This window comes from Suncus etruscus, chromosome 10, assembly GCF_024139225.1.
Source record: "Suncus etruscus isolate mSunEtr1 chromosome 10, mSunEtr1.pri.cur, whole genome shotgun sequence".
Lineage (NCBI taxonomy): Eukaryota > Metazoa > Chordata > Mammalia > Eulipotyphla > Soricidae > Suncus > Suncus etruscus.
The window spans coordinates 88,320,752-88,347,387 of NC_064857.1; the positions used below are offsets into that span (position 1 = coordinate 88,320,752).

Consider the following 26,636-nt stretch of genomic DNA (forward strand, 5'->3'; position numbering starts at 1 on the left):
CTAATAACTACTTAATAGCTGGTCATTATTTAGAGAACTTTATAATTAGACTTATTCCTTTTGTTTGAGATAGATATTGAGCATATATACTACTCTCCCATTTCTCCCAACTCTATCTCTGTAAAGATTAATAACTACAATTACCTGTTGCTTATTCTTTTATCTATAATATTTGTAGGCAGTTAAACCAGCTGTTTTGACGGGAGTATATTTCACATAACTTAAAAGTATTTTAATTTACGTATTCACAAATATGGAACTAGGAGTTTTTCTCAGGAATTAGGAGTTAGCCTTAATCCTTTCCCCTTTAAAAAGTCTGAAAACTGAGGGTATATGCCATCAATAAAAATATTTGATAATTTCTAGTTATGCAGTCAGAAAATGGCTGAATAAACTTCAAATTCATGTACTTTACTCCAAATCCTGACTCTCTCTCTCTTTTTTAAATTGACCTCTCAGAAGGCCGAAGTTCTCTGTATTTATTTGATTTAGTTACTTAGTGCTTTTAAATTATGCAGCCCTATAGTAAAGTGACACCCTGGTGAAAGAATTACTACTTGCTTTTGAATGCTGTGCTCTTGATAAATAGTATTTTAAAGCAGCCTCTTCACATTGATTATTAGCTCGACTACCAGTCTGTCTTGATTCCTATAATGTCTTCTGTATTTCCTTGTGCTAGCAAGCAAGCACCACTGCCTACTTACTTAACCTCCCCTCCTAAATACAGAGATCATTTGTTGAGTCACTACTGTAGATTTATTTACTTTCATTAATTTTTTTTTTTTTTTTTTGGTTTTTGGGCCACACCCGTTTGATGCTCAGGGGTTACTCCTGGCTCTGTGCTCAGAAATCGCCCCTGGCTTGGGGGGACCATATGGGACGCCGGGGGATCGAACCGTGGTCCTTCCTTGGCTAGCGCTTGCAAGGCAGACACCTTACCTCCAGCGCCACCTACCCGGCCCTACTTTCATTAATTTTTATGTAATTTCACGAGGCATGTAGTATTAGTCTGATTTACTGGAAAGAAACTGAAGCTCAGAAAGTATGTGTCACCCAATAAATGACTTTGATTATTTCTAAAACATATTTAAGAGAATTTGAATTTCATCTTTCAGGTTTATCTTTGCCCTACCTTTTTTGGGGAGGCCCACATCTAGTGATACTCAGGGATTACTCCTAGCTCTGCATTTAGGAGTCATTCTTAAGGGACCACTGAGTGGGAGAAACTATTCACCCAATACCCATCAGATAAGGGGCTAATCTCCAAAATATATAAGGCACTGACAGAACTTTACAAGAAAAAAACATCTAATCCCATCAAAAAATGGGGAGAAGAAATGAACAGACACTTTGACAAAGAAGAAATACAGATGGCCAAAAGACACATGAAAAAGTGCTCCACATCACTAATCATCAGGAGATGCAAATCAAAACAACGATGAGATACCACCTCACACCCCAGAGAATGGCACACATCACAAAGAATGAGAATAAACAGTGTTGGCGGGGATGTGGGGAGAAAGGAACTCTTATCCACTGCTGGTGGGAATGCCGTCTAGTTCAACCTTTATGGAAAGCGATATGGAGATTCCTCCAAAAACTGGAAATCGAGCTCCCATACGATCCAGCTATACCACTCCTAGGAATATACCCTAGGAACACAAAAATACAATACAAAAACCCCTTCCTTACACCTATATTCATTGCAGCTCTATTTACCATAGCAAGACTCTGGAAACAACCAAGATGCCCTTCAACAGACGAATGGCTAAAGAAACTGTGGTACATATACACAATGGAATATTATGCAGCTGTCAGGAGAGATGAAGTCATGAAATTTTCCTATACATGGATGTACACGGAATCTATTATGCTGAGTGAAATAAGTCAGAGAGAGAGAGAAAAACGCAGAATGGTCTCACACATTTATGGGTTTTAAGAAAAAGGGACCATATGGGATGCTGGGGATCAAACCCCAGTGGATTGCATGAATGGCAAGCACCCTACCTTCTATACTATCATTCCAGTCCCCCTTTGTCCTATTTTATGGCACACATGTTTCAAGTAATTAAGTAGTCAGAAGAACACGACATGGAGCCGGAGAGATAGCATGAAGGTAGGGCGTTTGCCTTGCATGTAGAAGGACGGTGGTTTGAATCCCGGCATCTCATATGGTCCCCCGAACCCACCAGGAGCGATTTATTTTATTTTTTTAAATATGGAACGCTTCACGAATTTGCGTGTCATCCTTGTGCAGGGGCCATGCTAATCTTCTCTGTATCGTTCCAATTTTAGTATATGTGCTGCTGAAGTGAGCACGCCAGGATTGATTTCTGAGCATAGAGCCAGGAGTAACCCCTGAGCACTGCCGGTGTGACCCAAAAAACAAAACAAAACAAAAAGCAAACAAACAAAAGAATACAACATGCAATTCCTAAGAATGACTCACACCAGGAACCAAACTATTCATGTAACCACATTCATGGTTAACATCACAGCCGATACATGGATAAGCATCCATGCCTATGCATACTATTTGTTCTGAATTTTTTTTTGACAGAGGCCCTCCTGAAAGTGTTCAGAGAACCATATGTAGTGCCAGGACTGAATCTGTATGTCTTCTGTGTGCTAGGCAAGTATATTAGCTGCTATACTATTTTTCTGACTTGCCTGTGAGTACTATTGAAGAAAGACCTAAGTAAAAAAGATAGGGACAAACAACACAAAAAGGAAAAAAAATAAGGGAAAGAAATGTGAGAAAGAAGGGGAGCTATTGGGGCCGGAGAGATGGCATGGAGGTAATGCGTTTGCCTTTCATGCAGAAGGTCATAAGTTCAAGTCCCGGTGTCCCATATGGTCCCCCGTGCCAGCCAGGAACAATTTCTAAGCATGGAGCCAGGAGTAACCCCTGAGCACTGCCGGGTGTGACCCAAAAACCACAAACAAACAAACAAACAAAAAAAAAGAAGGGGAGCTATTTTTACATTTAAGTCTGTTTCTAAGTAAAAGGATTTTAAATGAATGTGGCATTGGAATTATGTATGTAGGAAAACATCATAAGTGGCATTGCATTGTAAATCACAGTTCCCCAATCAATAGAAAAGTTCAAAAATAAAAAGGAGAGAGTTTCTTGCTTCACCTTCTGTTATTGAGTTCTACTTGCTTTGACTGCTTGAACTGTCTTTTCCTGTATGATGAGCCCTGTGACTAATAGTTATTAAATGACAGACTTAACAGAATAGAAATATCTAGCATTGTACATGGGCCTCTTTTTTGGCCATTCCATGTCCTTACAACTCACATCTGGCACAGCAGCAACACTGATTCTTCTCTCCATTTTCTTTTGGGGGGCGGGGGAATTGGGTCACACCTGGCAGCACTCAGGGGTTACTCCTGGCTCTTTGCTCAGAAATCACTCCTGGCAGGCTTGGGGAACCATATGGGATGCTGGGAATCAAACCGGGGTCCATTCCAGGGTTAGCCACATCCACATGCAAGACAAACACCCTACCACTGTGCTATTACTCTGGTCCTCTTCTCTCCATTTTCTGAACAGAGTAGAAAGAAATACAGAGTATAAATACCTTCCTTCAATACAACACTTAAACCTCAACAACACACACAACTGTGCCCCCACCCTTTTTTTTTTTTTTTTACAAATCCCAACAACCTTGAGTGTCTAATTATGTAAGAAGTCTCTCTCCTTGGACTTCATAGATCAGTGCCTCAATTCCTCTAAACAGAGCCATCTGTTAGCTAAGGACTCAACATCAAAACATTCTTTGATGAGTCACAATTACTGACAAGTACAATGTGAGTACTGCCAGAATGATAAATTTAACACTACTCAAATATTCATCACAGACTAAATAGAGTTTTAGGGTTTGAAAATGAAATATTTTAAGGTTTGCTTGGCTTTAAAAATAAAACATATGTAGTCCTGGGAGTTTCAAAGAAATTGATAGGAATTGAGGTTGTGTTAGTAAAACTGATATTATGAGCCTGAAAAATAATCACAATTGATTTTAAGAGCTGAGATGGAAAACGAAAACTGCAAATAGAGTAGTGAGGTAAGCACAATGAACAAGCACAAGCTTTCTGAGTGTATCTGAGACACAGCCCCTTCCAGAGCTAATACTTCATTCTAAGTGTATGAATTAGATTTGTGGACATATGACTGCTGTTTGGACTCCAAGGGTGTCACTGAAAATATTTCGGCATTAAACTCTATAGCACTTCTGAAACTTCCCTCCACCTTGGAATTCTTGCTTAATAGAAGTTTAACAAATACAATCAATGGAATTATTTTTCTTCCCTTTTACTCAATTCTAGATGGTAAAACTCATTACTATGTAAGTACAGTTAGTTGTAATTAGATTAATAAGATGGCTATTGATCAACCTTAAATAGGTATTCCCAAAGAATTCAACTCAGAAATGTCACTCTGCCATTGGACACTCACAAAAGTCCTGACACTGGGCCTGGAGCGATAGCACAGTGGCGTTTGCCTTGCAAGCAGCCGATCCAGGACCTAAGGTGGTTGGTTCAAATCCCAGTGTACCATATGGTCCCCCGTGCCTGCCAGGAGCTGTTTCTGAGCAGACAGCCAGGAGTAACTCCTGAGCACCACCAGGTGTGGCCCAAAAACCAAAAACCAAAAAAAAAAAAAAGTCCTGACACAATAATTTGACACCTTGTGATTTCATCAACCCATTAATCTCTGTGATAGATAATGCTTTAGTAAATATTGTTTCTGTCTTTTTTTTTTTTTTTTTGGTTTTTGGGCCACACCCGGTGGTACTCAGGGGCTACTCCTGGCTGTCTGCTCAGAAATAGCTCCTGGCAGGCACGGGGGATCATATGGGACACCGGGATTTGAAACAACCACCTTTGGTCCTGGATCGGCTGCTTGCAAGGCAAACGCCGCTGTGCTATCTCTCCGGGACCTGTTTCTGTCTTTTTTTTTTAATTTTAAAAATACAATACAGGGTCTGGAGAAATAATATAGCTTGCCTTGCACACAGCTAACCCAGTTTCAGTCCTAGCATCCCATATGGTCCACTGAGCACTGCCAGAAGTGAGCAGTCAGGAATACCCCTGAGCACAGACAAGTGTGGCCCCAAAACAAAACAGAAAAAAAACCCAGCAAAACAAAATCCACAAAAATACAATATTGTATTAAGGAGAATTTTGAACTATTTCACATAATAATTTTTCTTAGTATGTGCAAGCACATGTCTAGAAATCTGACATCAAAGAACAGAAGGCATTACCTTAGGGCCAACTCCAGATGATAATTCTTTCCTGACCTTGCATTCTGCTGGTTTGTATCACCAATTACTGACATTGTATTTTATTACTCAAGCCCCTCTATAGCAAAACCTAGGCTCTTAGTTTGATCACTAAATAAGTGGAAACATGATGATTTACAACCCCTGGTTCAGAAGACACTGAGTTGACAAACCCAGAGGTAGAAAGCTACAGAATAGTAAGTATAACTAGGGTTGGTGTGAAATAAAAAGGAAAGAAAGTGGCTGTGACTGGGGTTAAGGTTGACTTGAGGGCCCGGAGAGATAGCACAGCGGCGTTTGCTGTGGTCCCCCATGCCTGCCAGGAGCTATTTCTGAGCAGACAGCCAGGAGTAACCCCTGAGCACTGCCGGGTGTGACCCCCCCCCAAAAAAAAAAAAAAAAAAAAGGTTGACTTGAAAGATATATTGGTTTGTGGGCCAGAGATAGATAGATAGTACAGGAGGTAAGGCACTTGCTGTGTACATGATCAACCTGGGTTCACTCCTCTGTACCACATATAGTTTCCCAAATACTACCAGAAGTTATCCTTAAGTACAGATGTAGGAGTAAACCCAGAACAATAAGGTTTTTTTTTTTTTTTTTTTTTTTTTGGTTTTTGGGCCACACCCGTTTGACGCTCAGGGATTACTCCTGACTATGCACTCAGAAATCGCCCCTGGCTTGGGGGGACCATATGGGACACCGGGGGATTGAACCGAGGTCTGTCCTATGCTAGCGCTTGCAAGGCAGGGACACCTTACCTTTAGCGCCACCTTCCTGGCCCCAGAACAATAAGGTTTGACCCAAACCCACACCTCAAACTCCCTCCACACCACTCCTCTTGTCAAAAAAAAAAAAAAGTATAGGTTTAGCCTCTAAAGAAATAAAGGAACTCACCTAATATAGAAAGGAATCAAGATAACCCTGAGATTTAAGTACTTTTTTTGTTTGTTTGTTTTTGGGTCACACCCAGTAGCGCTTAGCTGGCTGGCTCTATGCTCAAAAATCACTCCCTGCAGGCTCCAGGGACCATATGGGATGCCGAGATTCAAACCACTGTCCTTCTACATGCAAAGCAAATGCCCTATCTCCATGCTATCTCTCCAGCCTAGGATTTAAGTACTTCTTTAAAAGTACTTTTAATTTTATAAGTTAGTATTTAAAGTGTAATAGTCTATAACCTTTATGACTAAAGTTGCACAAGAGCAAATACAGCCCATAAAAGTATAGAAACATTTCCAAGCTCTGTTCCATATTTACTGCATTTTAACACCCAATAATAAGATAGAATCATGATTTTTTTTTTTTGTTTTTGTTTTTGGTTTTTGGGTCACACCCGGTGGTGCTCGGCGGTTACTCCCGGCTGTCTGCTCAGAAATAGCTCCTGGCAGGCATGGGGGACCATATGGGACACCGGTATTCGAACCAACCACCTTAGGTTCTGGATCGGCTGCTTGCAAGGCAAGCACCACTGTGCTATCTCTCCGGGCCCAGAATCATGATTTTTAACTTTGATAGTCCATCAAAAAAAACTCTATGACACACACAAAGAAAATTTACATGCTTTAGGGTTGGAGCTATAGCAAAGTGCGAAGGGCATTTGCTTTGCATGCAGCTGACCAGGGTTTGATCCCCGGTAGTCCATATGGACTCCTGAGCAACCAGAAGTGATTCCTGAGGGCAGAGCCAGAGTAATCCCTGAGCACAACTTGGTATGACCCCAAAACAAACAAAAAGCAAAAACATATAATCTGCTTTAATGGATGAATTTCCAGGCACTATACTTTTCTTTCATTTCTCTTTTTGTTTGTTTGTTTGTTTGTTTGTTTGTTTATTTTTGCTGGGCTCAGTTGTAGACAAATTTATTTTTCTTTAGATGTTTGGCTCATCTTTTCTTTTTTTAAATTGATCTTGAATCACCACGAGATACAAAGTTATTTATGTTTGAGTTTCATTTATACAATGCCCACCCAATACCCTTTCTTTCCACAGTGCACATTTCCCGCCACCAGTGCCCGCAGTTTGTTTCCTGCTCTCCCATCTGGTATCCCTGCTCATCTCTTTCTACCTACTTCTTCGATAGACATCTCTCCCTCCCATTTTTTCATTTTAAACACTGGTTTGCGGGGCCGGAGAGATAGCATGGAGGTAAGGCGTTTGCCTCTCATGCAAAAGGTCATCGGTTCGAATCCCGGCGTCCCATATGGTCCCCCGTGCTCGCCAGGAGCGACTTCTGAGCATGGAGCCAGGAGTAACTCCTGAGCACTGCCGGGTGAGACCCAAAAACCAAAAAAAAAAAAAAAAACAAAAAAAAAACACTGGTTTGCAATTTGGTTACCAAATATCATTTTACATGCATATCACTTTACCTCCTTTCAGCACCTAGTTCTTGTCCAGAGTTATCATTCACAACTATTATTGTCATAGTGGTTCCTTCTCTGCACTAAATTTACTCCCCCACTCTTGTGACAAGCTTTCTACCATGGATCAGTTCTCCTACTCCTTATGTTCATTGTCTTTGGGGATTAGTACCATACTATTTATTTTTTAATATCCCACAAATGGTGCTATATTTTTTTGTGCCTAACTGTGCAAAACAAGTATCATTTTGAATCTGTGTTTTTGAGCAATACCCAGCAGTTCTTGGTGGTAATTCTGATGGTGTTCAAGGCACCCTTATGGTGCTGGGGATAGAACCTGGGGCTTTCACATGTAAACTATATGCTTCAACACTTTGAATCAACTCCCCAGCACTAAATTTCCATTTTATGACCAAGAAAGTTGAGGAATAAACAGATCAAGTGCTTTGCCAGAATTTTACATGGCTAATGTATCCAGGCTGGGATTTAAAATTAAATCTGTGTATCACTTAAGACTGAATGCTACTGTAAGAAGCACTATGTATAATAAAATTTAAAAATTAAGTTATTTCTGGGGCCAGAGCGATAGTATAGTGCTATAGTGTTTGCCTTGCACAAGGCTGACCCAGGATGGACCTCGGTTCGATCCTCGGCATCCCACATGGTCCCCCAAGCCAGGAGAAATTTCTGAGAGCATGTAGCCAGGAGTAACCCCTGAGCGTCACTGGGTGTGGCCCAAAAGCCAAAGGGGGAAAAAAGTTATTTCTAAGACCCAACGAATAAGTGTAGTGGTAATTATTAAGTATGACCATCATCAAGAAACATAAAATTCAACTTCAGTTTGGATCATATTCACCTACAAATGTTAAAGTACCTGTGACATGCAAATCTCTGGGACTTGAGGCAGAAAGATATAAAAGTCAAAATAATGCCCCCTAAGAGCCTATAATCTAACAGGACAGGCTGGAAGGAGAGTTAAGTACACTAGGAATAATTAACTATCAAGTGATATCATTAAAGAAGACAGGATTATTTATCAAGCTAATCATAATTAAAATAGAAAAGGGAGAGTTATATGGGCTAAAAGGCTTTGGGTTAGGACTTTATGGAGAGGGATTAAAGCTGATTCTTCCAGACTGGTAAAAGTGGGGTAGAAAGGGAGAATAAAGGTGTTATATCCAAGAGAAATAAGAAATCACATTCCCCTTGAAATGCACCTCCCCAATAAAGCCACAATAAGTCTGTCGTTTGGAGCTAAGAACATGAATGAGTGTGAGATAGTGGAAAAGTAAGCAGATTGGAGCCTAAATGTTGTAGACTCTACCAGTGGTCCTCAAACTATGGCCCATGGGCCACATATTGTATTTGTATCTGTTTTGTTTCTTCATTGCAAAATAAGATATAAGCAGTGTGCATAAGAATTCATTCATAAGTTTTGTTTTTACTATAGTCAGACCCTCCAATGGTCTGAGGGACAGTGAACTGGCCCCCTGTTTAAAAAGTTTGAGGACCCCTGCAAGCGGTAGGTTAAGCAAATCTAGATTTATTCAAAGGAATAACATGGCCCAAATAATCTAGAAAGATTTTCTTGGCCTTAGGTTGCAGAAAGACTACAGATGGGTAGAAATGTTACTATACATGATCTTCAGGAATTTTCTTTACGTTTTGAAAGATAATATTCAAGCAACAGCATTTATGTGGGGGGGAAAACCCATTTATTCAGAGGCTAGCAACCTGGGAAGATGGTAGACTCAGATTCCCTAAACCATCTTGACATAAAAAAGAAAAGGGAAACACATTTTTAGAAATGATGGGTTACAGACTGGTGGATTCCAGGTGATAAATAAATTCATTCATGGACTGATCTCTTGAGACATACTTAAAATGTAACTGCAAATACGATTTAGCTACAGGCTTTAAAATCTTATATGTTATATAGCAGGTTCTGAAATATTGATTTATTTGTCCTTATAAATGATTTTGAACAAGGTAAATTTGTCACTGCTTCTAATTTTCAAATATTAAAACTCATGCTTTCATGGCCAGCAGTAGCTAATTATTTTGTATACATTTATTTTGTATATTATATTATTATAATAATAATTATATATAATATATTATATTGTATATTATTTTGTATACATATTATTTTGTATACAATTATTTTGTATCTTTTGTGATTGAAACATACTTTCACAACTACTTTCAATACAATTGCTATTTAATATTAAAAACTTTTATTTTATGTTTTGAGGATTCATCATTCCAAAAGCTAAGAAGTACTTTCTAGAATCAGGAAAAGCTAAAACAAACTGGGCTGAGCTCAGGCAGACGTTTAGATGGTATGACAACCTTCCCTTAAGAGAAGTAGCTTTAGTAAAGTCTCTTGGTTGTGACTGGGCCAAGACAGAATTTTTTTTAAAATTTAATTTTATTGAAATCATTGTGATTTACAAAGTCCTTCATAGTAGGATTTTAGACATACAATGAATCAGGGTCAATTCTATCACTAGTGTCGACCTCTCTCCACCAATATTCCCGAGTATATCCATACTACCGCCCGTTGGCCCCAAGCCTGCCAGTTTTATAGGCCCATTTAAAGTTTAGATTGTTAGAGTTTGGGTCTCTTAATTCCATTTTTGTTGACTTTAGCTTGGATATTCAGTTCTGTCATTTTTTTTTAACTCCACCAATGCACCTGGGATCACTTGGCCCCTGCCCCCCAGCTTTTCACATTTGTGTTTCTCCTCCACTCAGTTTCTTTCCTTCTCCTCACTATATACTGGGGCCAAGATTGTTTGAGACAAACCCCCGTTTAGACCATTGCATTTCTTCCTACAGTTATTCTAAATAACACATGTAAGTTATATTCTGTATTTTTCATCTTCTGACTTACTTTGTTTAACATATCTTCCAATTCAATCCATGTTGTGGCAAATTGCATGATTGCATCATTCCTTACAGCTATCTAGTATTCCATTGTATACATGTACCACATCTTCATGATCCTCTCATTTGTTGTTGGACATCTAGGTTGATTTTAAGACTTGGCTAATACACTGAGTGCTGCAATGAATAGTGGTATGCATATATCCTTTTGGAATGAATGTTTTCCTGTCCTGGGGTTATATACCCAAAAGAGGGATTGTTAGGTCATATGGCAGATCAATTTTGAGTTTACTGAGAACCCTCCATGTTGTTTTCCAGAGGAGTTGGACCAGGGAGCATTTCCACCAGCAGTGGGTGCGAGTTCCTTACTCATCACATACTTGCCAACAGAGATTGTTCCCAATATTTTTGTTATGTGACATCCTCACTGGTATAAGACGCTATCTCATTATTGTCTTGATTTGGATTTCCATAATGATAAGTGATAATAAGCATTTTTTCATGTGTCTGTTGGCCATCTGTTGGTCTTCCTCAGAAGTGTCTGTTCATTTCCTCTCCCTACTTTTTGATTTTTTAAAGTTTTTTTTGGAGTTAACCTTTGTGAGTACTTTGTGTAAAATAAAAATCCATGAGTTGTGAGATCACCCAATATACCGAGTTTCTAACTCTTTAGGTGGATGGGTCTGAAGAAGCAGACTAGCAGCAAAGAAATAATACCCCAAGCCAGTCAAGAAAAAAATCATCATAGCATCTGTGGCCTTTTGCCTCATGCTTTCTGCCTCTGCCAACAAGCCAGAACTTCTCTCTTTTTTTTTTCCTTTCTTTTTTTTGGGCCACACCCGGCAGTGCTCAGGGGTTACTCCTGACTGTCTTCTCAGAAATAGCTCCTGGCAGGCACGGGGACCATATGGGACACTGGGATTCGAACCAACCACCTTAGGTCCTGGATCGGCTGCTTGCAAGGCAAACACCACTGTGCTATCTCTCCAGGCTGACTTCTCTTTCTTTTAAAAAAAACAATGAGAGAGAGAGAGAGAGAGAGAGAGAGAGAGAGAGAGAGGAGAGAAGAGAGAAGAGAGGAGAGAGAGGGAGAGGAGAGAAGAGAGAGGGAGAAAGAGGAGAGAGAGAAGAGAGGAGAGAGGAGAGAGAGGAGAGAAAGGAGAGAGAGAGAGAGAGAGAGAGAGAGAGAGAGAAGTACCTGTCCAGTGGGCTTTTACATATCAAAGGAAGAGGTTCAAGGAAGGAGGGAGTTGGGGGTACACCTTTGTTTGGGGTTGATAGCTGGGTGTCATATTTTTTGTGTGTGTGTGTGTGTGGTTTTTGGGTCACACCCAGCAGTGCTCAGGGGTTATTCCTGGCTCCAGGCTCAGAAATTGCTCCTGGCAGGCACAGGGACCATATGGGGCGCCAGGATTCGAACCGATGACCTCCTGCATGAAAGGCAAACGCCTTACCTCCATGCTCTCTCTCCAGCCCCAGCTGGGTGTCATCTTACAACTTTATATATCCTAGATATCAAATTTTTATCTGATGTGTTGAGTACAAAATTTTAATCCCATTCAGTTAGTTAGATTTAAGACAAATTCTTAAGAACAGTTTTATATTAAGACAGAATCTTAAGAACAGCTTTTTATTGGGGGAGAGAGAGAAGAGAGAGGAGAAAGGAGAGAGAAAGAGTAGAGACCGGAGAGAGAGAAGAGAGAAAGAGGAAGAGGGCAAGAAAGAGAGAGAATGCTAGCTCTTAAGTTTGATCCCGGCACCACATTGAGCTCAGTCAAGAGTGATCTTTCAGCACAAATCAGGAAGTAAGTCCTGAGCATTCCATTGGGTGTGCCCCCCAAACCAACCAAACTGGAAAGTACCAATCAATAGAAACTGCTCTGAGAAGCTCTCTTCGCCCTCTATTTACCCATCTTTTTATCATTATATTGAAAAACACAGTCCCAAATTGGGGAGTACATGCTTTGTATGCAGGTACTCACCAGTACTGTAAGCCTCTATGAGGCAAAAACCAAGATGACATTTCTTAACCATTTTTTGGTACAAGAGATGTGTGTCTATTGGATGTTCTTCAACTGTTCCTTCTCCCTTTCCTCCTTCGTGAATATGTATGAGTTTCCTGAAAAAACTACCAGTATGTAGGGACAGATCCATAAAACAGTGGGTAGGGTGTTCATCTTGTTCGCAGCCAACCCAGGTTTGCTCTGGATATCTCATATAGTCTTCCAAGTACCACCAGGAGTAATTCTTAAGTGCAGAGCCTTTTGTAGTAACCTCTGAGCATCACCAGGTGTGACCCCCAAAGACAAAACCAAACAACTCCTCCTCCCCAAAAAATTACCAGTATGTATATAAACGATTATATCACCCTACCTCTGCTGGGCATAAAACCCTATCCACCTTCTTCCTGTTGATGTTTGTCTGAGAATGACATCCTTCCCAACTTAAGCTGTTTTATGCCATTAAAGTTTGCTTTTTTCCTTCAGTTGTTCCAGTGCTTTTTTGCACAACAGTATTTTTTTTTTATTTCAAGCATGTACAAAAGCAGAGATATTTTTAAGAAGCTCAAATCAGTTGCTTACAAGTGGGATGTTTTCTATCTTCAGCTTTAATTGAAAAAGACAAAAAAAAAAAACAAAACAAAAAACCACATACACAGAAAAAAATAACTGAGGAGGCTGTATGCTTCCTGGCAGAGTAATTCTTTTCTGACCAAGATGTGAGAAAGTAAAGAGCAAAACAATTGACCCTTTTTGCAGAAGGATTTCCTGGGAATTACTTTTTTTTTTTAAGAAAAAGCTGCCTGTGGTATATGGAAAATGAAATATATTTCATTTGTTCTCCTGATTTTCATTCTGTATATTTCTTTTTTTCCAAGGCACAGCAATGACAGTCCTTTTACTGTACATGAGGTGCTTATACATTTCTTACAGGCGGGTTTTAATAGAAACCCGCTTGCTTTGTAACAAGGTTATTGGACTATATACATATATATATACATATATATGTATATATATAGTATATGCAGAGTAAGTTTATGGCTAAAGAAAATTCTTATTATGCAGAGTAAGTTTATAGCTAAAGGAAATTCTTACTCTCTTTGTACTCAGGGAATAACACCTGTGTTTATCAAGCTTTTCTAGATTGCAAAAATAATTTTTTCCTTCAGTTCTTAACTCAATAGGAACTGCCCCAACAAGCCATCATCCAGCTCCTAAAGTGAAAGGACATCCTCTCAGTCAGTACCATATCTCTCTCCCTGGCAATAAGCTGCAACCACCACTCCTGCTGGCTCATTCTATGTGACCCTTTTTCTCACATACTCCTCCCCCAACATGGACTGGAACATGCTACTGGACTCAGCTCCAGAAAGACACCCAGCTCGAGGACACTATCCAAACCTATAATGCTACAAATCATTTCTCAGTCTCAAGAAGACCAAGGTATGGGATGAAAATATGCCCTGGATCTCTCCTCCCACCCCCCAAGACAGTCTCAAAAGAGTTAATGGGAGATCTGTTTTCTATGTATGTTTGATTCCTAAATAGCTATACCTTTTATTTTATTTTTATTTATTTATTTATTTATTTATTTATTTATTTATTTATTTATTTATTTATTTATTTAGTTTTTGGGCCACACCCGGCGTTGCTCAGGGGTTACTCCTGGCTGTCTGCTCAGAAATAGCTCCTGGCAGGCACGGGGGACCATATGGGACACCGGGATTCGAACCAACCACCTTTGGTCCTGGACCGGCTGCTTGCAAGGCAAACGCTGCTGTGCTATTTCTCCGGGCCCTACCTTTTAGTTTCTATTCTATGCAAAGGTAGCCTTCTCTATCCCTCTAGCCCCTTTTAAAAAAAATGTCAAAAATATTTTTACTTATTTTATTTTTTCTTTGCTGAGCAGAACATTTCCTGGCACCAAATGGAAAAAGACCTCGGGGTTTGAAAATGAACATGGCAGTAGCCTGTAGTTGATCCCATGACTGTATGCTTCAAGGGTGGAGATACCTTGTATCTCTTAGGCCAAGGGAATTTCCTATCTAATTTCCCCAATTATTGTGCCTATGCAAAAATGAACAAACAAAAACAAACAAAACAAAAAACTGCCACACCAGCCCCCCTATTTTTTGTTTTGTTTTTGTTTTTTGGGTCACACCTGGCAGCGCTCAGGGGTTACTCCTGGCTCTATGCTGAGAAATCGCTCCTGGCAGGCTTGGGGGACCATATGGGACACTGGGATTCAAACCACCGTCCTTCAGCATGCAAGGCAAATGCCTTACCTCCATGCTATCTCTCCGCCCCCCCCCATTTAAAAATTTTTTTTTCTTTTCCCTTTTCTTTCTTTCTTCTTTTAAATTTAAATTCTTAGCTTCTACACAGTGGCTCAAACCCAGTTTTTTTTTCCACCATAGAACATGAATTAGCTTATTCTGCCTCATAAATTGAGGGAAAAAATGTACAGTACCAAGGGCAAGTAGTCTCATGAACATTGAGTGGAAATAAAGAATGTTCAGCCCTAAATACCCAACCCAAAGTCAATGACTATAGAATCAAGAAACCCAAACTACAACAAGCTATGCATAAAAGGAACTTGTTTCATTAGCAGTCCAGGGGCTAAGGGTGGAGACAGGGGAAGCAAGCTGGGAACAGGGGTGGAGAGAGGTCAACACTGGTGAAAATTGCCTTAATTCACTGTCACTATGTACCCTAAATATAATTGTGAAAGACTTGTAATTCACATTGGTCTCAATAAAAATTATAAAAAAAAATAAAAAGAAAGAAGAGACCCCTATGTTCTAAGATTTCCTGGAAACAAGAACTAGAGTAGCACAAATATTCTTTTTTTGTTTGTTTGTTTGGTTTTTTGGGCCATACTTGGTGATGCTCAGGGGTTACCCCTGGCTATGCACTCAGAAATCGCCCTGGCTTGGGGGACCATATGGATCGCTGGTGGATAGAACTGAAGTCCATCCCAGGCTTGCGTGCACAAGGCAGATGCCTTAAGTCCTGCACCACTGCTCTGGCCCCAGCACAAATATTCTTATGTTGGACCTATTGTGATTTTTTTTCCTGCTTCCTAATATAAGCATCTTTCTCCCTCTTTTTGCCTTTTCTTACAAAAAATTGCCAACTGGCTTTAAGTATTGCCAGGCTTTCTGTCCCTTCACCACGGTGAAGGTCCTTTGTCAGTGGGAGTGTTGTGGCAAGAATCTATCCTGGCTGTGTCTTAACAATTGAAACATGGCCTTCTGCTGTTGAGATGCCTGGATCATACACAACAGTGAAGTCAAAGCAGGTCGCTGCAACACATAAAGTCACACGTGAAACAAGCTGCAACTGACAAAATGCAAATCACAAAAACAGAAGGGCAGAAGGTAGTAGGTGGGACTTGATTCTATTTAATTTTCTGCAGTTACTATATAGTAATGTATATGATTGGTAATGAAAACTCTGAACTTAAAACAAGAAACAAGAGGAGAGTTCTTTTAAGAGAAGTCTCTACTCCTAGAAACTTCAGAGAGAAGCAGATTGCTAGCATAAACTTTCATACATCTATTCATTTTTTTTGGAAGAGGCATACCTGGAAATTCTGTGAGTTACTCCTAGTACAGAGCTCAAGGATGACTCTCAACAGTGCCTAAAGGACCATGCAGTAACACTCCAGCAAAAGCATGTGCTCCAGCTGTTGTAGCTTTTTCCCTGGCCCCCAAACTTCCTTTCTGTGTCTTTGAAATATTCTTCCAGCACTGAACTGGAGAGAGAGTGAGAGAGAGCAGTTTAGGAGTTAAAAGTATTACCTTAGATCAATGCTCCTCAAACTTTTTAAACAGGAGGCCAGTTTACTGTCCCTCAGACTGCTGGACTACAGTTAAAAACAAAAACTATGAACAAATTCCTATGCACACTGCATATATCTTATTTTGAAGTGAAGAAACAAAACTGGAACAAATACAATATGTGGCCCGCAGGCCATAGTGTGAAGACCACTGCTAGATGTTTGTTTTCAGGTTTCACCTTCTACAATATGCACAGAAACACACGTTTTCCTGTTACTGAAGTTCAGTTCCAGGACTTTCTCTTTCCTTTGTCTGGGGAAGAGAGGTTGGGCCACACCCCAGTGGTGCTCAGATATGAATCTTAGCAATGCTCAGGGAACCATGTGGTGTCAGGTATTGAGCTAGGGAGGGCTGCTTTTAAGGCAAGCACCTTAATCCTTGTACTACTCTCTCTCAAGATCCTAGAGGAACATTTCTTTGGTTGCCTTTCATTCAAGAAAATTTCTATGCAATTGTTGGTTTGTTTGTTTTGTTTCTTTTTGGGTCATACCTGGCATCGCTGAGGGATTACTCCTGTCTCTATGCTCAGAAATCGCTCCTGGCAGGCCCAGGGGACCATATGGGATACCGGGATTTGAACCGATGACCTTTTGCATGAAAGGTAAATGCCTTACCTCCATGCTATCTCTCCGGCTCCATTTCTATGCAATTGTATCCCAATGAAATAAAACAATAATTTTATATCCTAGTCTTTAAATTTCACATAATATAAGAATTTTCAGTGATAAACTTTTTTGTTTTGGGGCCACACTGGCAGTGCACAGTTCTTACTCCTGGCTCTCTTACTCATGGATCACTCCTGAGTGTTCAGTGGGAAAAAATTCTTTCTTGCTTGTTTTTGGGCCACACCCAGTGGTCCTCAGGGTCACTCATGACTGTGCTAAAATATCACTTCTGGTGAGATTTGGGGGACTCAGGGATCACTTTTGGTGAAGCTTGGGGAAGCATATGTGGTACCAGGGATCAAATTTGGGTCAGCTACATGCAAGGCAAGTGCCTTATCTGTTGTATTATCACTATTATCACTTCATTCTCAGGAATGGAAACATTTTAATGATGCTTTAACATTTAATGAATAAATATGTGACAAGAACCAATTTATGTCTCAGATGTAGGAGTGTAAAATCATTCCACGAATCTTATTTCCAAACCTGGTTGAGTGGGGTGAAGCAGGGTTGCTGCATGAAATAATCCAGACCAGGCTATTAGTGAAACATGTGCAGTCTGGCAATCTTCTACCTTGTATCAAGAGCAAGCTACCTGCCAGAACTGTTGTTTATATTGCGTACAGAGACCACTCCTGGGTTGGGGAGAAAGGACAGAATAAGGACAGATAGGGGCCGGAGAGATAGCATGGAGGTAAGGCGTTTGCCTTTCATGCAGGAGGTCATCGGTTCGAATCCCGGCGTCCCATATGGTCCCCCGTGCCTGCCAGGAACAATTTCTGAGCCTGGAGCCAGGAATAATCTCTGAGCACTTCCGGGTGTGACCCAAAAACCACAAAAAAAAAAAAAAAAAAAAAAAAAAAAGAATAAGGACAGATAGCTTAGGCTATCCTGAGGCAGTTCTGCCCAGGTTTACATGTAAGACAATCTCTGTTTTGAAGTAAAACCACGTTGTAAACAAACAGATACCAAAAAACCCAGGGATGATCTTTGTTTTGGGTAAAACAAGGTTTAATCTAACATAGGAAGAATCATTTGTTGTTATTATGTTTTGGAGCCACCCCTGCTTTTGCACTCAGGAATCACTCCTGATGGTGCTCGGGTGCCTATCTGGGATGCTGGTGATCTAACCAAGGTCACCCATGTGCAAAGCAAGTGCCCTATCTGTTGTACAGCCCCTCATGTCCTATTATTAAGTGGGTTCACCAAGTATGGAGAAGCCCATCCAAGTCATTTCTCTCATTCTACAGCACATCACACAATATCATGTGAAATAAAGTTCAAAAATATCATCATTTTTGAAAACTATAATCAGAGTATACTACTTTGGGTTAAATTAAATCATTAATTAAATCAATCAATCAATTAATTAAAATTGTGTTACATTAAATAGCTGCTTGAATTTTCCTTTTTATTTTCTCTGAATTCTATTTAAAAAAAACTATGTCCATAAAATAATGGATAAAAGAAGATGGCATAGAATAGTGATTCTTAATCAGGTCTCACACCTACTGAGAAAACCTTTTTCATTTGCTAGACCTGTGGCACCTTCAGGTGAACTATAAAAAGGTAACTCTTCCTTTAGGTGACTGATACTGGGATGTGCCACAGAAGTACTACAGCTTTGGCTGGACTTTTGTCCTAGTCAAACAGAGGGCCAGCTGCACTAATGCACTGACTAATTATACAAATTTTTAGTCTACTAGCAGGCTTATGGCTCTTGAACCTCCACTTGAGTGGCAGAGAAGTTGGCATTTCATAGAGGCAGGCCACTCTATTGCAGGACAATGATTATTGTTGTAAGTTCTTAACAATGGGAAGAAATACTAGTGGGTAATAACCTCTAACCCACTAATATGAGTTATATTTCTGAGGAATTGAGATATCCTCTACTTAGGCATTGCATTTCAGATGTTTGGCACTATATTGTACCTCCAAGTTTAGTGCCTTGTGCATTCCTTAATTCTTATAAAAGGATATTTACATGACTTATTTCTACATCTTGATCAATAGAATCAATATTATTATCTAGTTTTCTACTCTTCTTTAACTCAGAAGATTATGCTGAGTGTGATCTAATATAAATAATTATAATTTTATAATAAAGCTTTTAAGTATTGATCAAAATGTTGTATTTCTCTATACCTCTTTTTTGTTTCAGGGCCTCACATACACAAATATGTACTCTATCCACAAGCCACATACCTTGCCCTGTATTTTTCTTAATATGATCTAATGCTAAATTTTATTTTTAGAAATATATATACATTGTTGGCCTTAATTATTTTTTTTTTTGTTTTTGGGCCACACCCGGCGTTGCTCAGGGGTTACTCCTGGCTGTCTGCTCAGAAATAGCTCCTGGCAGGCACGGGGGACCATGTGGGACACCGGGATTCAGACCAACCACCTTTGGTCCTGGATCGGCTGCTTGCAAGGCAAACGCCGCTGTGCTATCTTTCCGGGCCCAGCTACTTACAAATTTTAATATGCATAAAAATCATCCTATAAGAAAAGCAGATCTCTTAGAAATCACAGTATATCTACTTTGTACTCAACAATCACCAAAATCTTTTTTTTTTTTTATTCAACCAACAATTTCTTCTTAAATTTCAACATGCAGATCCCTTTCATTGCTCAAACAAATAAGCTCACGTTATATGACTGGGATTTTGTTTCTCCTGGTAACCAACTCCTACAGTTGCAGAGCAATTTGGCCAAGGTGCCTAACTGGCTCATAGGTGAGAACCCCAGGCCATCCATGTTCTTTCCAGTGATGTGGAATTGCTCTCTTCAAATGTGCTCAGTTGGAATAGAATTACAAAATATCCAGAGCAGTGAACCATGAGGACCGAGTGCAGACTCAGTGACGCCCACTGAGTGCAGTGGGCAAAGAGCTAAACTAGGCATTGCCCAGGGGACATTAACAAGTGACTTGACCTCATGTTCTGCTTTCAAATTAGAGTTCTCAAGTTATTTAAATTAGAACATGCCAGGGCACTCAAGAAGGATCAAACTTCCTGCTGACAGGAATTGAGAGACAATAAAATTAACAATGAATGAAAATATATAAAGAGAGATCGCCCTAAAAATCTAAACTACTGATTCAGAATTCAACCTAAAAAAGTGGAAAAAATGACTAGCAATATAAATAGATGTTATGTAGCTATAAAATTAAAATTTTGTAGAAGAGTAATAGTTTGTATCACTGAATTAACAAAAGTTATATTAAAGTACCATTTTAAAAATATTTTAAATATAGGGGCCCAGAGAGATAGCACAGTGGTGTTTGCCTTGCAAGCAGCCGATCCAGGACCAAAGGTGGTTGGTTCGAATCCCGGTGTCCCATATGGTCCCCCGTGCCTGCCAGGAGCTATTTCTGAGCAGACAGCCAGGAGTAATCCCTGAGCACCGCCGGGTGTGGCCCAAAAACCAAAAGAAAAAAATAAATTTAAATATATATTTAATATATTTATACATTAAATATACATTTATTTAAAGACATATATTTATACATTAAATATACTATATTTATATTTAATAAAATATATAAAACATATTTATTTTTAATAAAATAATATATTTACACATTAAATATGCATCTTAGGCAAAAAGTATAATTATATTTGGGTTCTTTTTTGGGGGGGTCACACCCTGTGATGCTCAGGGGTTACTCCTGGCTATGCAGTCAGAAACTGCTCCTGGCTTGGGGGGCTATATGGGACACTAGGGACGGAACCGTGGTCCATCCTGGGTCAGCCGTGTGCAAGGCAAAGGCCCTACCGCTATATTTAAAATATATTTAAAAATATACACATGGAGTTGAGTTTGTCACTCAAAAATCCTGTGTGGATTTGAAAAAGTGTGCTGATTGATTATATATATATATATATATATATATATATAAAACATATATTAGATATGCATACATCTGAAATGGCCTAAAGCAGACACTCATTGTAACGATAGTTGTAAAATGAAGACATTTGTTTGTTTTTGGGCCACCCCGATGGCTCTCAGGGGTTACTTCTGGCTCTACACACAGAAATTACTACTGGCAGGCTCGGGGACCATGTGGGATGATGGGGATCAAACTCTGGTCTGTCCCAGGTCAGTTGCATGCAAGGTAAATGCCCTGCTGCTTGTACTATCGCTCTAGCCCCAACAAAATGAAGACATTTTGTTAAGAACATTGTATCACAGTTCATTCATTCACAGTGTATCTTGTTCCTTTTTACTGTGGCAATTTTAGAAATGAGTGTCAAGTTTGAAACTAGATGTGCTAAGTTGGGGTTTTGCTGCTGGAACTGTGCCTGGGCTCTCAAATAAACTGATGTGAATGTAGTTCTATAATCCCCCAGCAAAATAGGAGGAAAAATCTAGAACTATTTCAAGTTTTGTCTTTTAGTATATGAAAATAAAATAATAATGATAATCATAAAAATAGATGAAAACAGAGAACATAATATCAAAACAGATAATCTTGGCAAAACATAAGACTAACAGGAAAGTAACCCAGAAAAGTGGAGCATGAAAAGTCAATCAATACTTAAAAGTTATTTGATCTCTTGGAGCTGGGGAGACAGTGTAAATGGCTGGAGTGCATGCTTTACATGCAAAACATTGATGTTTGAGTCTAGTTGTATGGTTCCTGGAACACTGACGTAAGTGCCCCCTGAAGACTCCCAAACAGCTTAATCTCAGTGGTGTCCAAGGATTTGTACTAAAAATATAAAGTATCACTTCGCATATAACTGATGAGCAGTTTTAAAGACTTTGATTACATTAGAAACTATAGTATTCAATAAAATAGAAAAACTTGTTGTGTGAATAGGTTTCAAATCTCAACACTGTTAAGTGTCAAGTCTCTTTGAATGAAATCTATATATTCAGTCACAATCTTTGTAGGTTTTTATTTTCTGTAGCATAATTCAAGTTAATTCCATTTGTTCTTATAGCACAAAATGTAAACACAGTGTTATTTAGCATTCAGATATACATGAGCAAGGATAACTATGAGAAATCTAATGTGTTCAAAGTATGACACTGTGGGGAAAAAACTCAAATATATAAAAATGCACAAAATATTGGTCTTCCTCCATTACTACTTAGAAAGATTATTGTTTCTTCATTTACAAAATATAATTAGAACAATTTAGATGTTTTTAAATTTTGCATGCAAAACAGTTCTGGTTTTTTGAAGAAATTAACAATTGATTTTAAAATTCTCCAGCAATACCAAAGGACCTAAAATGGACAAGACAACTTGGCAAATGTAGTATACATTTGGATACTACTACTTTATTGGCAGGAAAGAAAATGATCCATCAGAAAAGAATAAAAGAAGCCAAATATGGGCTGCAGCGGTGGTACAAGCGATAAGGCCTCTGCCTTGCATGTGCTGACCTAGGACAAACCGTGGTTCTATCCCCCCACCCCCCATCCCCCCATCCCAAGCCAGGAGCGATTTCTGAGTGCATAGCCAGGAGTAACTCCTGAGTGTCACTGGGTGTGGCCCCCCAAAAAAAGAACCCAAATATAATTACACTTTTTGCCTAAGTTGCACTAGCATTCTTTGGACTCTTGTATTGTTGGTTTATCATTCTCTTCTAAATTGTCTGTGGAGGAAGAAACCTAAATCTGATTTGACTCTGAATGGAAATGGTCCTCTTAAATATATGCTTTGCTTTATCATATAAAATTTGTGATTGGTATGTATAGTGCTGTTCACCAGTAAGGCAGACTCTTGTGAAGGAAGAGTTTACCTGTGAGACACTATCATTCTTTCCAGGTACACAATCTTGCCAGTTGTCCCTTGCAGCAGGGACAGCCTTTCCTCCACCAAGTGAGAGTAAATTGAAAGCATAAAGAAATAGAATAGACACATCTCCCCAAACCACCTCTCCTCTTCTCTCTTCTCCTTTCATTTCTATGACAAGGAAAATCTTCTTAAACATTCTTTAAACTCCAAGGTGACATTCAACATACAATTTCCTCCACTGCATTTCCACTATATCAGACTCTTTTTAAGCATTGGTGTTCCCCAGGGATTCTTCTTTTATTCTGTCTTTATTCATAGAAGTCTCTTTGGGATTTTTCCACCCACTGTTTTTACTATATTAGTCTCTGATAATAATTTTCATTATCATGATAAAAAAATTACTTGATACTGACTTTTATTACTTGTATTTCTGTACTTTTTTTTCTTTTTCAAAAATAACAATTCTTGAGTTATATCATGAGTTAAGTGATACTTTGTTTGTTAGTTAAAAACTTAACACCTGGGGGCCAGAGAGATAGCATAGAGGTAAGGTGTTTGCCTTTCATACAGGTCATTGGTTCGAATCCCGGCATCCCATATGGTCCCCTGAGCCTGCCAGGGGCAATTTCTGAGCATAGAGCCAGGAGTAACCTCTGAGTGCTGATGGGTGTGACCCACCCCCCCAAAAAACCCCCCAAAAACTTAACACCATTTACAGTATTATTGATCTAGATAAGATGTATTTAAGATTTCTTCTGTGTGTGTTTCCAAGCAATGCTTAGTTTCATCCAAGTTATAGTGAGATGCAAGATTTTATCCTTCTAGCATTCCATTGCATATATAAAATTTATATATGTATATATGTAAACAGGAGACACAAACATGGAGTCCATATAATTAGTATTTGTCTTTTATAATATATGAGACCATACATTTAGTTTACAGAGTTGTTATATATGTACATTATTTTATTATAAAAGGTTTTAAAATTAAATTGTAAACTTTTATTTTCAGAAGAAAACATTTTTTGCCTCCCCCCTTTTTGTTTTTTGGGCCACACCCAGTGAAGCTGAGGGATTACTCCTGGCTATGCGCTCAGAAGTCGCTCCTGGCTTGGGGGACCATATGGGACGCTGAGGGATCGAACCTAGGTCTGTCCTAGGTCAGCCACATGCAAGGCAGACACCTTACCGCTTTTGCCACCGCTCCAGCCCCCTTTTTGCCTTTTTAAACAGAAGTTCTTTCACCCTCATTCTACTGAATAAATAAGTTGCAACACATGTTAATTTTGCCTTTCAAAAAGTAAGATGGGGGACCGGAGCGGTGGTGCAAGAGATTGGGCATTTGCCTTGTACAAACTAACTTAGGACAGACCTGGTGTCCCATATGGTTCCCCAAGCCAGGAGTGATTTCAGAGCGCATAGTCCCAGGAGTAACCCCTAAGCGTCACCAGGTATGGCCCAAAGGGTAAGATGGGCACACTTTGGGAACTCTAGTGGAGGGAGGTTGACATTGAAGGTGGGATTGGTCTTGATACACTGTGTATCTGAAACCCAGCTATGAAGAACTTTGTAAATCACAATAGTTTCAATAAAATATTTTTCAAAAAGGTGAGCCTGACTTGATATTGGCAAATTACCAATAATCACACTATACTCTTGAGGACAATGAATTTTATGTTTCTCAAGAGAGAAATTGCTTCTACAAAGAGTTCAACTTAGTTTAAAGGCATTTTTATGCAACTTCTATAGCTCTGGGCTTTTGACCCATAAAGTTTTGGATTCCATTCTCAAGTGGGGATAGACCACTAGACTTTATTATTCAGGCAAGAGACTTATCTCCTATGGCTTAAAAGAAGCAATTTTCTGGGCCAGACTGATAGCCCAGTGGTAGGGTGTTTGCCTTGCATACAGCCGGGCCAGGATGGACCTGGGTTTGAGCCCCAGCATCCTATATGATCCCATGGTCCCCACGCCTGCCAAGATTGACTTTTGAGCGCAGAGCCAGGAGTAAGCCCCGAGCACTGCTGGGTGTGACCCTACCCCCACTCCCCAAAAGAAGCAATTTTTTTTTTTTTGGACCACTCAGGGGTTACTCCTGGCTGTCTGCTCAGAAATAGCTCCTGGCAGGCACGGGGGACCATATGGGATTCGAACCAACCACCTTTGGTCCTGATCGGCTGCTTGCAAGGCAAATGCTGCTGTGCTATCTCTCCGGGCCCAGAAGCAATTTTCTTCTGGATTCAAGTAAAGTTACTTTCTATGGATTTGGGTATAATTGAGGAGGGAAGATAGAAAATTTGGTTTCAGTTTGACTGGCTAGAAAGAAACCTAGGTAGGTTTATATACAAAACTATGACTCACAAAACTGATTTCTCTTCTATACAAAAATAACCGATGTATTGTCATGAGGCATTAGTGGAAATCAGCTAAATATTTTTCATTTCATTATTTAAAAAACTTTATTGATTGATTGGGTGGTTTTTGGGCCACACCCATCAGCATTCAGGGGTTACTTCTGGCTCTGCACTCAGAAATTGCCCTTGGCAGGCTAGGGGACTATATGGGGTGCCAGAATCAAACCAGGTCCCTCCCGGGTTGGCTGTATACAAGGCAAATGAACTCTACTGCTGTGCTATCTTTCTGTCCCCCATTTCATTATTAATTTCTGATTATATGTGTTAATCTACTGTTAATCTACTGTTCTTCAAAATGTAAAGTGATCGTAAGGTATTTGTCTTGCATGTAGCCAACCTGGATTCAAACTATAAAATGCTATATGGTCTCCCAAATGAAATATAAAATGAACTATGAAATGCTATATGGTCTCACCAGGAATGATCCCTGAGCACAAAGCTAGGAATAAGTCCTGACTGAACAATGCTAAGTATGGACCCCGCCCCCCCCCCAAATCAATGTTAGGTAACCCTGGGAATTGTCTAAGAATGATCAAGGGGCGAGATAATATAAAATATATTTAATGTAAAACATTTTGGGAAGTAAATGAAAATAAATACTTGAATAAAATAACTTTCAAATGAATAAAGAGTATTTACAGTAAGAGAAACAGGAGTTATCAGTTTATAGTTGAATTCTAAGTCCAATACACTGTTCAGAATCCCAGTAGTTCCATTAGAATTCCTCTAGTTGCCACTTTGAAATGCTAGTCTATAAATTTAATTGGTTATAAGCATGATTTCCCAAGATGCTTGTTTACTCTTTTAATGCAGTATCATATTGCTTTTAATAAGATATTCAGGACTTACAAGTGCATTTTTTTTAATTCAAAGCTAATTCCCTATACTTAATACTTAAATGCTTTCTAAGTCAATAAAACCTGTCTCTGTTTAAGGACAAGCAGGATCTCAACTATCTCTGTTTCTGTGATAGAGAACTTTTTCATTTGTTCTTCAGCAAATGGATAGCACTGAGTGTGAAATAATATTTAGAGCATCATTATTAGGAAAGCAATCAAATCTCTATTTTAAAGAGTAAGTATTAGTAAAAAATAATTTATTATAACTAATGCAATGTCCTTCATTAAATATTTAACATTCCCCTATTCACATCCTAATGTCTTCTCTGCTACCACTGAAAGCTTTGGGTTCCCTAACGCTTTCCCATCCCTGATTTTAATTAGAACCTGACCCTGGCTCTCTTTGTGTTCCATGACATGTTTCTTGGCAACTTTTCCCTTGAAAAAGGGGAGGGAGGATGAAGAAAATCATTGAAAACATAGACACAAACATCAGACTTCAGAAATCAGAATTATCTTAACCTTAAGATCAGTTCCTAGCTGGAAGTACCCCATAGGACTGAACATGCTTGCTAT

The 26,636-nt window shown here is 39.3% G+C and overlaps 1 protein-coding gene, 1 non-coding gene and 1 pseudogene across 5 annotated transcripts in view; all 3 read right to left on the bottom strand.

Annotated features, from left to right (window-relative positions):
* The window catches only part of FRMD5 (FERM domain containing 5), a 383,704-nt gene that overhangs the window by 112,841 nt on the left and 244,227 nt on the right, over positions 1-26,636 (bottom strand). The window lies entirely within an intron of this gene.
* LOC126020820 (protein-arginine deiminase type-6-like) overlaps positions 1-26,636 on the bottom strand; it is a 94,274-nt pseudogene that overhangs the window by 23,168 nt on the left and 44,470 nt on the right.
* On the bottom strand, positions 2,213-2,319 carry LOC126021438 (U6 spliceosomal RNA). Its single transcript, XR_007499954.1, has one exon. It is a non-coding gene; the product is annotated as a U6 spliceosomal RNA (small nuclear RNA).